Raw genomic sequence first — 12098 nt, forward strand, 5'->3', positions numbered from 1 at the left:
GAGGGTACATCTCATACACCAAATTGACATCTATCATTTGGTGGTGACCTAAAAAGGAGCCTCATCGTTTTACCTTTTATTCTTGGTAAAAACCGTAGTTACCAAGAGATCCAGGGCACTTTTAGGAAGGGGTGAAAATCAAATACTAGTATGCAAATAAATGAATATGGAGACAGCTATATTATATGTAAATGCAGTCACAGAAATTGTGGGTACAGGGATGGGTATTTGATCCATGCCCCTATAATGGAGTTTCTTGGGAACTATGGAAGATCAAGAAACAATAGAAAGGGACACTCATATTTGAATTATTGACAGTTGAAGGCTTAGTTAACGTTCATGTGATAAGTATCATGCAATTATTAATTCCTGGTTTCTCATATTCCTTTATCTGTCAAAGCAATTGGGTTACCTGAGCCATAACCAAACTATAGCTATATACTTGTTACAATTCCTTAATAAATTCATGATAAGCAGTGGTTGTTCATGATGAGAATTTCTAGAAAATAAGCAGGAAATGCATCTTTTGTCAACCTGTATTAACAATGGAAACAGGGTGCTTATATTTATATGCTAAGTTACCGGTACTTCCCATTTTGCCCACGAATCCGGATGCGGTGCGTATCGGATTCGGATTCGCCCCGGAATCCCTGTGGATTCGGACAGGGTACCGATTTTTTCCCCCTGAAACGTATCCGATATTTGACTCACGAATCCCGACGCATCCGGTGTAGACGTGGCGATTCCATACGGTTTTTTTGACGAATCCGCATCATTCGCAAATTTCGAGGGGTTTTTCCACGGGTCGAATATGTCGTTTAACATTTAAAACCCTAAAGCAAAGGCAAAAATAAAAACTCGTGAAAACCGAAAAAACGCGAAATTTTGAAACCATATCGCGCGACGGCACAGGGGTTTGAGGACGCGCGATGGCACAGTGGTGAAAGAAGGCACGCAGACACAGAGGAAGCGCCACGGGCCACGGCAGGAGGCAACGGCACAGAGGAGGCCCGCGACGACGGCGGGAGGCGCCACGGCAGGAGGGCGAAGGCACAGAGCAGGCGCGCGACGACGGCGGGAGGCGCCACGGCGGGAGGGCTTCGGGATCAGGTATGATATTAATTTTTTTATTATAGTGTGCTATATTTTATTAAATTTTATTATAGTTAAAAAAATAATTAAAATTTATTAGTTTGTTAAATTTTAATATTTATTATAGTTTTTTTTTTTTTAATAGTTTGCTAATTAAAATTTATTAGTTTGTTAAATTTTAATATTTATAATAATTTTTTTTAAAAACTACTCATTTTTAAAATATTAAAAATAATAATAATTTAATAATAGGTATATTTTTTAAAAACTATATTAGTTTGTTATATTTTTAAATATTTTAATTTAATAATTAAAATTTATTAATTTGTTAAATTTTAATATTTATAATTAATTTTTTTTAAAAACTACTCATTTTTAAAATATTAAAAATAATAATAATTTAATAATAGGTATATTTTTTAAAAACCTAATAACTTTCATAATTATAATAATTTCACTTTTATTTTAAATAAATTATTAAATTTAATTTTATTATTTATATATTTAACATTTATAATCTATTGTTTAATATTAAATATTAATATTTTTTTTTTAATTTGTTGTAGAAATCATAATGGCAATGACTATTAGCTCTACTCCTCAAAGCTCTACTCCTCAACGGACTTTCAAAACTGACCCAAATTCACCTTTATGGAAATATGTCAAAATAATAGACCAAGTAAAAGGTGGTGGAACATTTTTATGGATATGCAACTTCTGTAGTACGAAAAAAACTAGCTCCTACAGTCGTGTCAAAGCCCATTTTTGTGCCATTCCCCAACAAGGAATCAAACCATGTCTAGGAAAGAATGGAAATGGGATGTCACCTCAAGAAATAGCAGGATATATTAGAGAGCAAGAGGAAGCAGATGCAAGAGTTGGTCGTGCCTCAAACCATCCTTTGTTGACAAGAAGAGGAAGTAAATCAAAGAGGCCCCCTACTTCTCCATCTTATAGCGATTTTCCTGATATCGTGGTAGAGAGCCACCCATTCTTGGACCCAATTAGTGAAGAACCTCTTATTGTGAAGAGAAGCAAGGGACCATTAGAGAGAGCATTTAAGAATGATGCTAGAGAGATTGCAGATCAATCCGTTGGAAGATGTCTATATGCAAACGGTTTGTCATTTAATGTGGTACGATCACCATATTGGCAGGATATGTTGAAAAAGGTAAATGAGGCTCCACAAGGGTACATAGGGCCAGGTTATGAGAAGGTGCGTAGCACCTTACTAGCAAAGGAGGTAAAAAACATAGACAATGCATTGGCTCCCATTAGAAATTCATGGAAACAAACAGGGGTGTCCATCATTTCAGATGGATGGAAGGATACCAAAAATCGGCCATTAATTAATGTAATTGCAGTGTGCCCTAAAGGGGCAATGTTTCTGAAAGCTGTGGATTGTGAAGGACAGGTGAAGGATGCACAATTTATTGCTAACATCCTTATACAATGCATTCAAGATGTGGGACCTCAAAATGTTGTCCAAGTAATAACGGATAATGCAAAGAATTGTAGAGCTGCAGGTATGTTGATTGAGACACGGTTTGAACACATATTTTGGACACCTTGTGCTGTCCACTCTCTCAACCTCATGCTACAAAAGATAGGCAGGAAAATAGATTGGATCAAACAAATTTATGTTGAGGCTGAAGAGATCCAAATGTTCATCACAAACCATAACATGTCACAGGCCATTTTCAGATCATTTTCACAGTTGGAGTTGCTAAAGGTAATTGAAACACTTCAATTTTTAAAATCTACATTTCACTTTGATGGTTACTTAATTTTTATTTTTTTATCATGTCTTCTTTGTATTCTAATTTTTATTTTTAATTTTTGAATAGGTTGCCGAGACCCGATTTGCATCCAACACAATCGTCTTGAGGCGACTTGTGAAGGTGCGCCAGCCACTTGCTAGCATGGTAATTAGTCAAAGTTGGTCCCTATGGAGGCAATCCAATACTGAAAGGGCAGCAAATGTAAAGCGCATGATCCTAGATGACACTTGGTGGGATCGAGTGGAATATCTTTTGAGTTTCACTGAGCCCATCATGAGTATGATCCGTTATACTGACATGGATCACCCATGTTTGGGAGAGGTATATGATGGCATTGACTCGATGATTGAGAAAATGAAAGCCATCATCAATGCAAAAGAGCAAGATCCCGAAGAAACTTTCTTCAAAGAGGTTCAATCAATTTGTGTTGAGCGGTGGAACAAAATGACCACCCCACTACATCTTCTTGCATTTGCATTGACTCCCAAATTTTATAGTGATGAAATGCTTGCTAAGCCATCAAGGGTACCACCATATAGAGATTCAGAAGTCAGTGAAGGGTGTAGGACAGCACTTACTAAACTCTTCCCAGATTCTGAAATGGAGGATTTAATGACAAGTGAGTTTGCTGATTTTGTAGCCTCCAATGGTCAAAGTGTTTCCGCTCTCCGTGACAAGTATAAAAAGGATTCTCATGCTTGGTGGTACCTCAATGGCCATACATCACCAAACCTTCAAACTCTTGCAATCAAAGTTTTATCGCAAGTAAGTTTCTTAATTTTTATTGCTCTCTAAATTTAGATTTTTTACTATTTTATAATTGTCACCCTCTCACTTTGTGTCAATTATTCAATAGGTTGCTAGTTCCTCTTCATCTGAGCGAAATTGGAGCACATACTCCTTTATCCACTCAGTGAAACGCAACCGACTGGCAGCAAGTAAGGCAGAAGAGCTCATTTATGTGCATTCAAACTTGCGCCTTCTTACTCATAAACAAAATGAGTATAAGGATGGGAGCACAAAGTTTTGGGATGTAGATCCAGAGCGAACTGACTTGGATTTTTCAGCTGCCACACAATCTTTACTTTCTGGGGAGTCTGATAGCCAATGTGCTGCTAGTGCAAGTGGCAGTGAGGCTGCATGTGGTTCCAGTACTCTACCTACATCATCTAATGTCAATGATGATGTTGATCTTGATGATGCTATTGCTGATTATTAGTTGTGTCATTTTATTGTTGAACGGTTGAGCCAGTGAACAATGAATTCGATATCTATCATAACATTCAAAGTTTGTAATTTTGTTATAGACTTATAGTTATATCAATATGAATCATATATGATAGTTCCAAGTTTTGTTTAGCATATGGATGATATGTGGGATTCTAAATTTAATTTTTGTTTCTACTTATTAGAGTGTATATATGTATATATTTATGATTTTTACATTTTTTTGTACGGACGTACCCATACGTACCCAGGCCCCCCCTAAAAAAAATGCCGTACCAGCGTACCGTAGCCACGTACCCGTACCCGTACCCGTACCCATACCCGTACCCGTACCGGCAACTTAGTTTATATGTAAATGCAGTCACATAAATTGTAGGTAAAGGGATGGGTATTTGATCCATTCCCCTATAATGGAGTTTCTTGGCAACTATGGAAGAAAAAATAGAAAGGGACACTCATATTTGAATTCTTGACAGTAGAAAGCTTAGTTAATGTTCATACGATAAGTATCATGCAATTATTAATTCCTAGTTTCTAATCTTCCTTTATCTGTCAAAGCACTTGGGTTACCTGAGCCATAACCCAACTATAGCTATATACTTGTCACAATTCCTTAATAAATTCATGATAAGCAATGGTTGTTCATGATGAGAATTTCTAGAAAATAAGCAAGATATGCATCTTTTGTCAACCTTTATTTACAGTGGAAACAGGGTGCTTATATTTCTGCTTCAATCTCTGTCATCAATGTTGACATGTTGCCACCTAAAATCTCTTCAATAATAAGATGTTATTAGATTGGCCTTTATACTAATGGGAAGGAAATGGTAGGAAACTGCAGGAAGCAGGGGAGGAACTAGGAATGACAAGCTCAATGGATTAAAAACAACAAAAATGCCTGTGCCTAATCTTTCCTTTCTTTTTCCCTACTTATCTGTTTGTTTTTCAATCCCTTTACTTTTTTTGTTTTTTCTTTTATATCCAATGCAGTGGATTCTGATTTTTGTAGTTCTTTTGAGTAATTAATGTGGTAAGTTTTTTATTGCTAGTTTTTCATTTTTATTGTCATTTTATTCTAAGACAGAATACGTCCAAACAGTGAAACAAATTTGTGTAAGTCAAATGTAATTACTGTCTCAAAATGTTTAGCAAAAAATTTGTCATTTTCACAGTTTTTGATGCACAAGCATTTCATCAAACAGATCACATTCAGCTAATCTAAGTTTGATTTTCAACTTGTTTGAGGAACATTTTAAATATTCACCAGAGGATTGAATTCTCAATACCAACTATTGATAATATTTCATTTAAGCAAAATTATTGCAGAAAATGATCAACGAACAAATTTTTATACTCTTGTGTGTTGCTGTTATAAAAATGATGTACTAAAAAATTCCGTATGGCCATGATATCTTTATTAAATCATCAGTATTCACAAACAAAATTGCTGAACTGTATTGCTGAATAGTCAAAACCCAATCAACACCCTTTTTTATTTTTTCCCTTAGATGCATGGCTTGTTTAGAGTGGCACGGCAGCCTTAGAAAAGTTATCAAACATATTATAATATAATACACTATACTATAAGACTATAAGTTATAATTATACTACAAAAACAGAGAAATTACTTGCTTCTGTCTCGCAAAGGATGGCTCACCCGAAGCCCTATAGACAGTAGGGGGTGAGGAAGGCACACTGAAGAGTAACTGTGACTAGCCAGGCGGCGATAGTGCAATGAAACCCCTGTGCGCTTTGAGATGGTACAACCCAACTCATCCTACTGATAAGGTGCGGACTACCCCTTCTATGGAATAGACCGAGGGTTATATACAATTATGTACCTGAAACACAACAACATCGAGCTGTACATAAACAAATGCATTCTGAGAATTCCAATGAAAACCAATGCATTCCATTGGGCCATCGTGGCTGGATAGAACAAGGAAGAATCGGGAAAAAAAGGGGGAAAATGGAAAGAAATGCGTTTACTGTGAGAAGCAGTGACAAGTCGGAAGGTGAACATAATATGGAGATAAGAACTTGCGATTAAGAGAACATGTCCATGTCATCTGCAAAAAAATACATCTGGGTAACAATACTATTGAGTCAAAACAATTTACAGAGTTGTCTTAGCGGCATTCAAGAGGATTACATCCGACTTCTGAGTGGCATGAAGCCATATAGCAAGATCTACCACTATAGAGCTACATATAACCCTAGAACCCACTATGATACTTAATTTGGGGACACAGTCCATAGATCCCTTTGAAGACTGCACTTCTCAGTCAAAGCCTGAACTGCTAGCTGCTTCTACTAGTCCATGAATAGCAATGGGACTCTCCCTGGGATGTGGAAGAAGAATTACTATAAGGGAACACGAGAGAGAGGGAAGGAACAAGCATTTTCATTGAAGATTTGGATGCAGTGATTAAACAAACGAATCTTTTACTCTTCCCACCACTGTTTGGTGATAACAACTCTTCCGCGGCCCTCCAGCAAAGATAATCACACAAAGCAACAATAGAAATGTCTAGAAAAAAAACTTAATGAAATGTAAAAATATTACAGAACCCTACCAAAGAAAATTTTTCTCTAAAATGACAGAAGAAACCAGCTGAAAAAGGGTACTTACCTGGGGTTATGCTGAATAATAACTTTTTGAGATCTCTAAACCCCTGGAAAACCATATCTACAATGTGCTTGGCACGAAGGAGATTGTAGCTATGCCGGTGCCATCCACTGAAAAACCCCTAATCAAATTGCAGTGTCCTCTCAGTGAAGACGGTGGGAATATATGGGCAGAGATTGGAGATAAAATTGATCCCATACTAATCCTTCCCGCCATTAATAACTGATTGTTGATGCCCCTTGTTGATGCCCTTGCCGTCGGGCGAGCAGAGACACATGCGTTGATGAGTTGAGTTAGAAGTAAAGAGGGAAAAGGCGGGATAAGTGGAAGAAGCCCAGAGCCAGCAAACTTAGCCATTGATGAAGGAGTTGTTTCGTTTGTTGATTCTATTGAAGCGGCACAAGCAGTTGCCCAGGAGCAATCGTTGATTCGGGTGATTCAGGATTCAATCGCAAAAAAAACGTTGTTTGTTTCTTCGAAGCAGCCGCCTTATACCACAACCAATTCCGGCTAGGTTTTATTTTTAGGAAAGTTGACTTAAAATATGTATTTAAGACAATAATAATATATTGTCTTAAATAAATGTCTCAAATGCCCCCTCTATATAGTAGTGAGTGATATAAAGTTGAATATGTGTGTTGGAGAAGATGGAGGAGGTATGTGCTTCAACTCGGTAGGTTCCTATAATTGTTCGTGTACAAAGAGTTATGAAGGAGATGGTTTTCTAAATGGGACAAGATGCATTCCCAAAAGTTCAAATATTAAATGCTCTGCGTCTGCTTGTGTTTTTTTATTGTGTCTTTTAAGATTTTCGAAAATAGGTATAATCTAAAAAAAATTTATTTTATTTCAACATGTGATCTGTGCACAATACACAGGATCCGTCTCTTCGTTTGTAGTTGCCTGTTTGGGAGCGTCTTTTGTGGTTTGGTGTCTACAAAAATGCCACTTGAAAGTTGTGGAGGCCAAATATTTTCAATAGCTGCAGTAGTACATCACTTATAGAGTGGGTAGAGATAGCCTGAGAATGTTTTCTGCCAAAGAATTGGCACGAGCTTCTAAGAAATGGTGTTGGGAAGTGGCGGCTTCGGAGTTGTGTTTAAAGCCCAAACAAGCTTTGAATCTAGAGGGTGAACGTGAGTTTCTTAATGAAATTCTAATTCTCTCCCAAATAAATCACAAAAACATAGTGAAATTGTTAGGGTGCTACATCCAAACCAAATTTCCATTGCTGGTATCTGAATTCGTTCCCAATGGAACACTGTTTGAACATTTACACTCTAAAGAGGGGTTTTTGTCATGGGGTTCACGTCTCCAGATTGCGATTGAGACAGCGGAGGCTTTGGCATACCTACACTCTGGATGTAAAACCATCTAATATTCTTTTGAATGAGAGAATCTCTCCCAAACTTGTAGACTTTGGGATTTCTCGTCTCATGTCTACTTACAATAACACACACCTGACCACTAATATAATGGGTACAAGGGGTTACTTAGTGTTGGAATGTGAAGTCAATTAGAACTCATCTCATGTCTTCAACAGCTATAAATATGTAATACTGTTTGATGAATAAATCAGTAATTCAGTCTTTCTTTGTTATATTTTCAGATGTTTAATTTTTGTAGTCAAAATTTCTAAAATGGTATCAGAACCACGTGCTTCATTTTTGTTTGAACAACCGTGTTTTGTGAGTTCTACTCAAAATCTGTTACTGAGTAGTGTACTACAACTATAAGAGCCGAAAGAATGCCAGTAGTTGTAGAGGAATCATTAGATGAAAATAGTGATGATGACATCATTATAAATGAAGAATTTATCCTATTTTGAAGACGCCAATCCTTTGAAGATAGAAAAGTATGTAGTAGAGGCTAGATGTATGCTCAATAGTTTGAGGTGCTAACGGATCAGAGAAACCATATCTCATTGAGGTTATGAAACATGCATGCGAGGATTGGTGTCCAATAGCTTTGGACAGATTCATAAAATCTAGAATTTCATCATCATACATTTACGAGGGTGATGAGACACTTCATGTGCAAATGGTGTCCAATGGTGTTAGGACCTTGGATGATAGTTGCATGACTACACCAACAATTGGGAGCAACTTGAACAAGTTTTACAGGTCTATAAACTATTTCAAAGAATAGCTTCTCTATATTATGAACTGATTTATTTAATGTTGTAAGTCAGTTTATTATTGTAGCATTAAGAGGGGTGTTGAAATTAATGCTTCAATTTAAACATGTTTCATAGACTTATTTCAATACACTTGTTACATATGTTGAAAGATTATATATATAGATATATATATGATATTATAAATAAAATAAAATTGATAAGAAAAAACACACAATAAAAACAATTATAATATTTTAAATTTATTATTACATTTAAACATTACTGGAAATATACTCTACAGTAACGTAACTGCAATAATTTAATGCAGGAAAACTCAAATTGAAAATATTGAGAAAAATTCACGCCATCAATGAGATGAAGGCCCATCTTATTATGCTACTTTTAAAATTTTACCGGTCGATCCGTTGAAATAGTAGAATTTGCAATTTTCTTCCACAAGTCCGGCATCTTCTATCAATTCATGGCGATTTGATAAAGTGGACTTGGCGTTCTCTCTCTCTCATTGTGTTTACTTCAGTGCTTTGCCACTCTGAATAAGTGGAAGGTGGTGTTTTAACACAATGGTTTTCGTAGATATTTTAAGCTTTATAAATTTTGAATGGTAATAATATCACAAGTTTCTTTCTCGATTAAAACAGCACAGAAAAATTCTCCAACTATGAAACGAAAGTTAAAATTATTATGATGGTACATAATAGACAAAAGATAATTGTACAGATTAAATGAATCAATATTTCTATTTGAAGTTCAATCATGGAAATTGTTAATATCAAATATTTTATTTGTGAATGATTTTCGTAGAGATGTGAACTGTCTCGAGGACGGAGACTTTAAAACACGCTAAGATTTAACATCTTTGTAGAAACAGTCAATTACAGTCATCAAATGGTGTTGTTTTCGCTAGGGCTATCTTAACCAATGCGATTCAAGTCTATTTCATTCATTAGTTGGTAATGGTCCATCTCACTAATTACCGTACTTTATTTAATAGTCTTTGATTTGTTCAGCTCACCGACTCCGTGCCTCAAAAGTAAAATTTACATAGAAATGGTTGATTGTTCACTTTACTAACCCCATGTCTAAATACTCTGTGTACTACAGGATAAAACAATTTTGTGTGTTAAAATTTTCTAGTAGATGCTAGAAATTATAATGAAATGAGGAAAAAAGGATCCTCCATAACATCAAGGGAACAAGTCCCATGTGTAGTTTTTCATGGGTCGGAACAACTCATAAAATCATCCCCAATAAATGTTGTCAATCAAGCGTCATATAAATGCAGTTGATCTGAGCAACTATAGCAAGAGCAGAACATTTCAAAGTCATTTCGCTATTACACGTCAATGACGTCTATACAGTAAATCTACCTTCCATCGCATATCAAAGTTAAGAATGGCATTGCATTGCAGAAGAGTCTGCGTGAGTTTGGTAGAGCATTGAATAGGTAAAAGGTGGTTTATACAAACTTCACCAATGAACAAGCCATACAAGGAATAAAGAGAGGTGAAATAGTTGTACTTCCACCCGTTTCTACAGGGTCGGTTTGTTCATGGGCAAAGTTGAATAAATCAATAAGGAGACGTGTAATGTTTCTGAAATGTTTTTTCGTATATTTTTTTATTTCTTTTTCATAATTTGAAATCCCGATCTCTCTTTCAAAAGTATAATTTTTTTACTATTTGATCAATTCAAGTGTATCAATAAGTACTATTTTTTACTATTTGATAAAAAAAATTGACATTTGTAATTTTTTTTTAAATAATGACATTATTTTTTTTATTATATTGGAAAGAAAAAAATAAAAAATAAAAGGTAGTTGGTATAAGATATATGAAAAAATCTATGCAAATCAAGTCTAAGTTTGTATTTATTTTCATTTGTCTACATTCCAATAAATCAATGAAAATGATATATTTAACAAATATTCTTTTGATATTATGTTGAAATGTTATAAACGAAAAAGAGTAGTGAATTTATACAAATATATTTGAGTTAAGAGTATAATGAAAAATATAAATATGCAAGAACGTAAATATAATTCAATGGTTAATCCAAGTGTCTAAATATTACTCTCATATTAATCAATAGTTGAGATTATGGAACCATAGACAAGATAAAAAATTATTCAAATCAAATTTCAATTCCTTAACAATAGGATGTCTAAGCTCAAGGCAAGATGTATAACTATCCAATTCTCATTTGAATTCCTCAACAATAACATCTCTAAAATTTGGGCAAGATAATTAATAATAGATGCAAGCACATATTTTGTAGATAAAATTTGTTTGAGTGTCCCTTAAAGTAGATAGCACTTTGTGCTAACACATGAGAAATGACTAAATCTTCCTTCTCCTTCCAATCTTGATTATAGAGGAAAGGAGGTTGAGCACATAGAGAGACCATGACTAATGTAGTACAAGGAGTCTCACCTAAAGTAATGCCTAAGAATGAATTTACCTCAATATTTTCGTCCCAGAGCTTGTGTGAACCAAGTGTCAACAATCTTGTAAATATAGTTGAAAAGACATAGGTCAGGGTGGTTGTATAGGGGCTTGTCATATTCAAACCCCTGCTTTGGTGTTTCCACCTCCACAAATAGCCAATTTAGGTGAAAAAATATAGACATAAAATAAAATGAATAATATGCTATCAAAGACAAAAAGACAATATGCTCAATAAACCTCAAAGATATACCATTCCTTAAGTAGGAAATGCCAACCAACCTGCAAGTACAACAAGAAAGTAGCAATTATCTTTTAGGCCATAGTGACATTATTTTAATGATAGTAATAAAGCTTCAAGATATCACTATGACGAAGAAATGGCAAATAAAAATGGTGTGAAGCCAAATGAATGCTAGAATATTGTTCAAGAGTGTGAGACTGTAAGACCAATCAAGAATGCATAGAATGGAGTTCAAATATTTTTCTTGGAGCACCAAAAGAAGGGTTTGAGTTCATAATAGTGAGGTTAGATTATTACCAATGTGAGTACAAGTTGGCAGAGGTGTTACACTACCAAAACATAAAAAGTGTAATATGTCAATGAATAGTGCAATCATGAATTTTTATGGGACACTAGTGTGTCATGTAGTCATCATTGTGTGGAATATTTGTCCAAATTTAAATCAGACCAATGGTTGAGTAATTTTGACATGCTTGGCAGAAGGAGGATGTTTCAAAATAAGAATAAATAAAATGAGCATAATAATCTTAAATTGTAAGTAAAG

This window comes from Cryptomeria japonica, chromosome 5 (genome assembly GCF_030272615.1).
Source record: "Cryptomeria japonica chromosome 5, Sugi_1.0, whole genome shotgun sequence".
NCBI classification, from domain to species: Eukaryota; Viridiplantae; Streptophyta; class Pinopsida; order Cupressales; family Cupressaceae; genus Cryptomeria; species Cryptomeria japonica.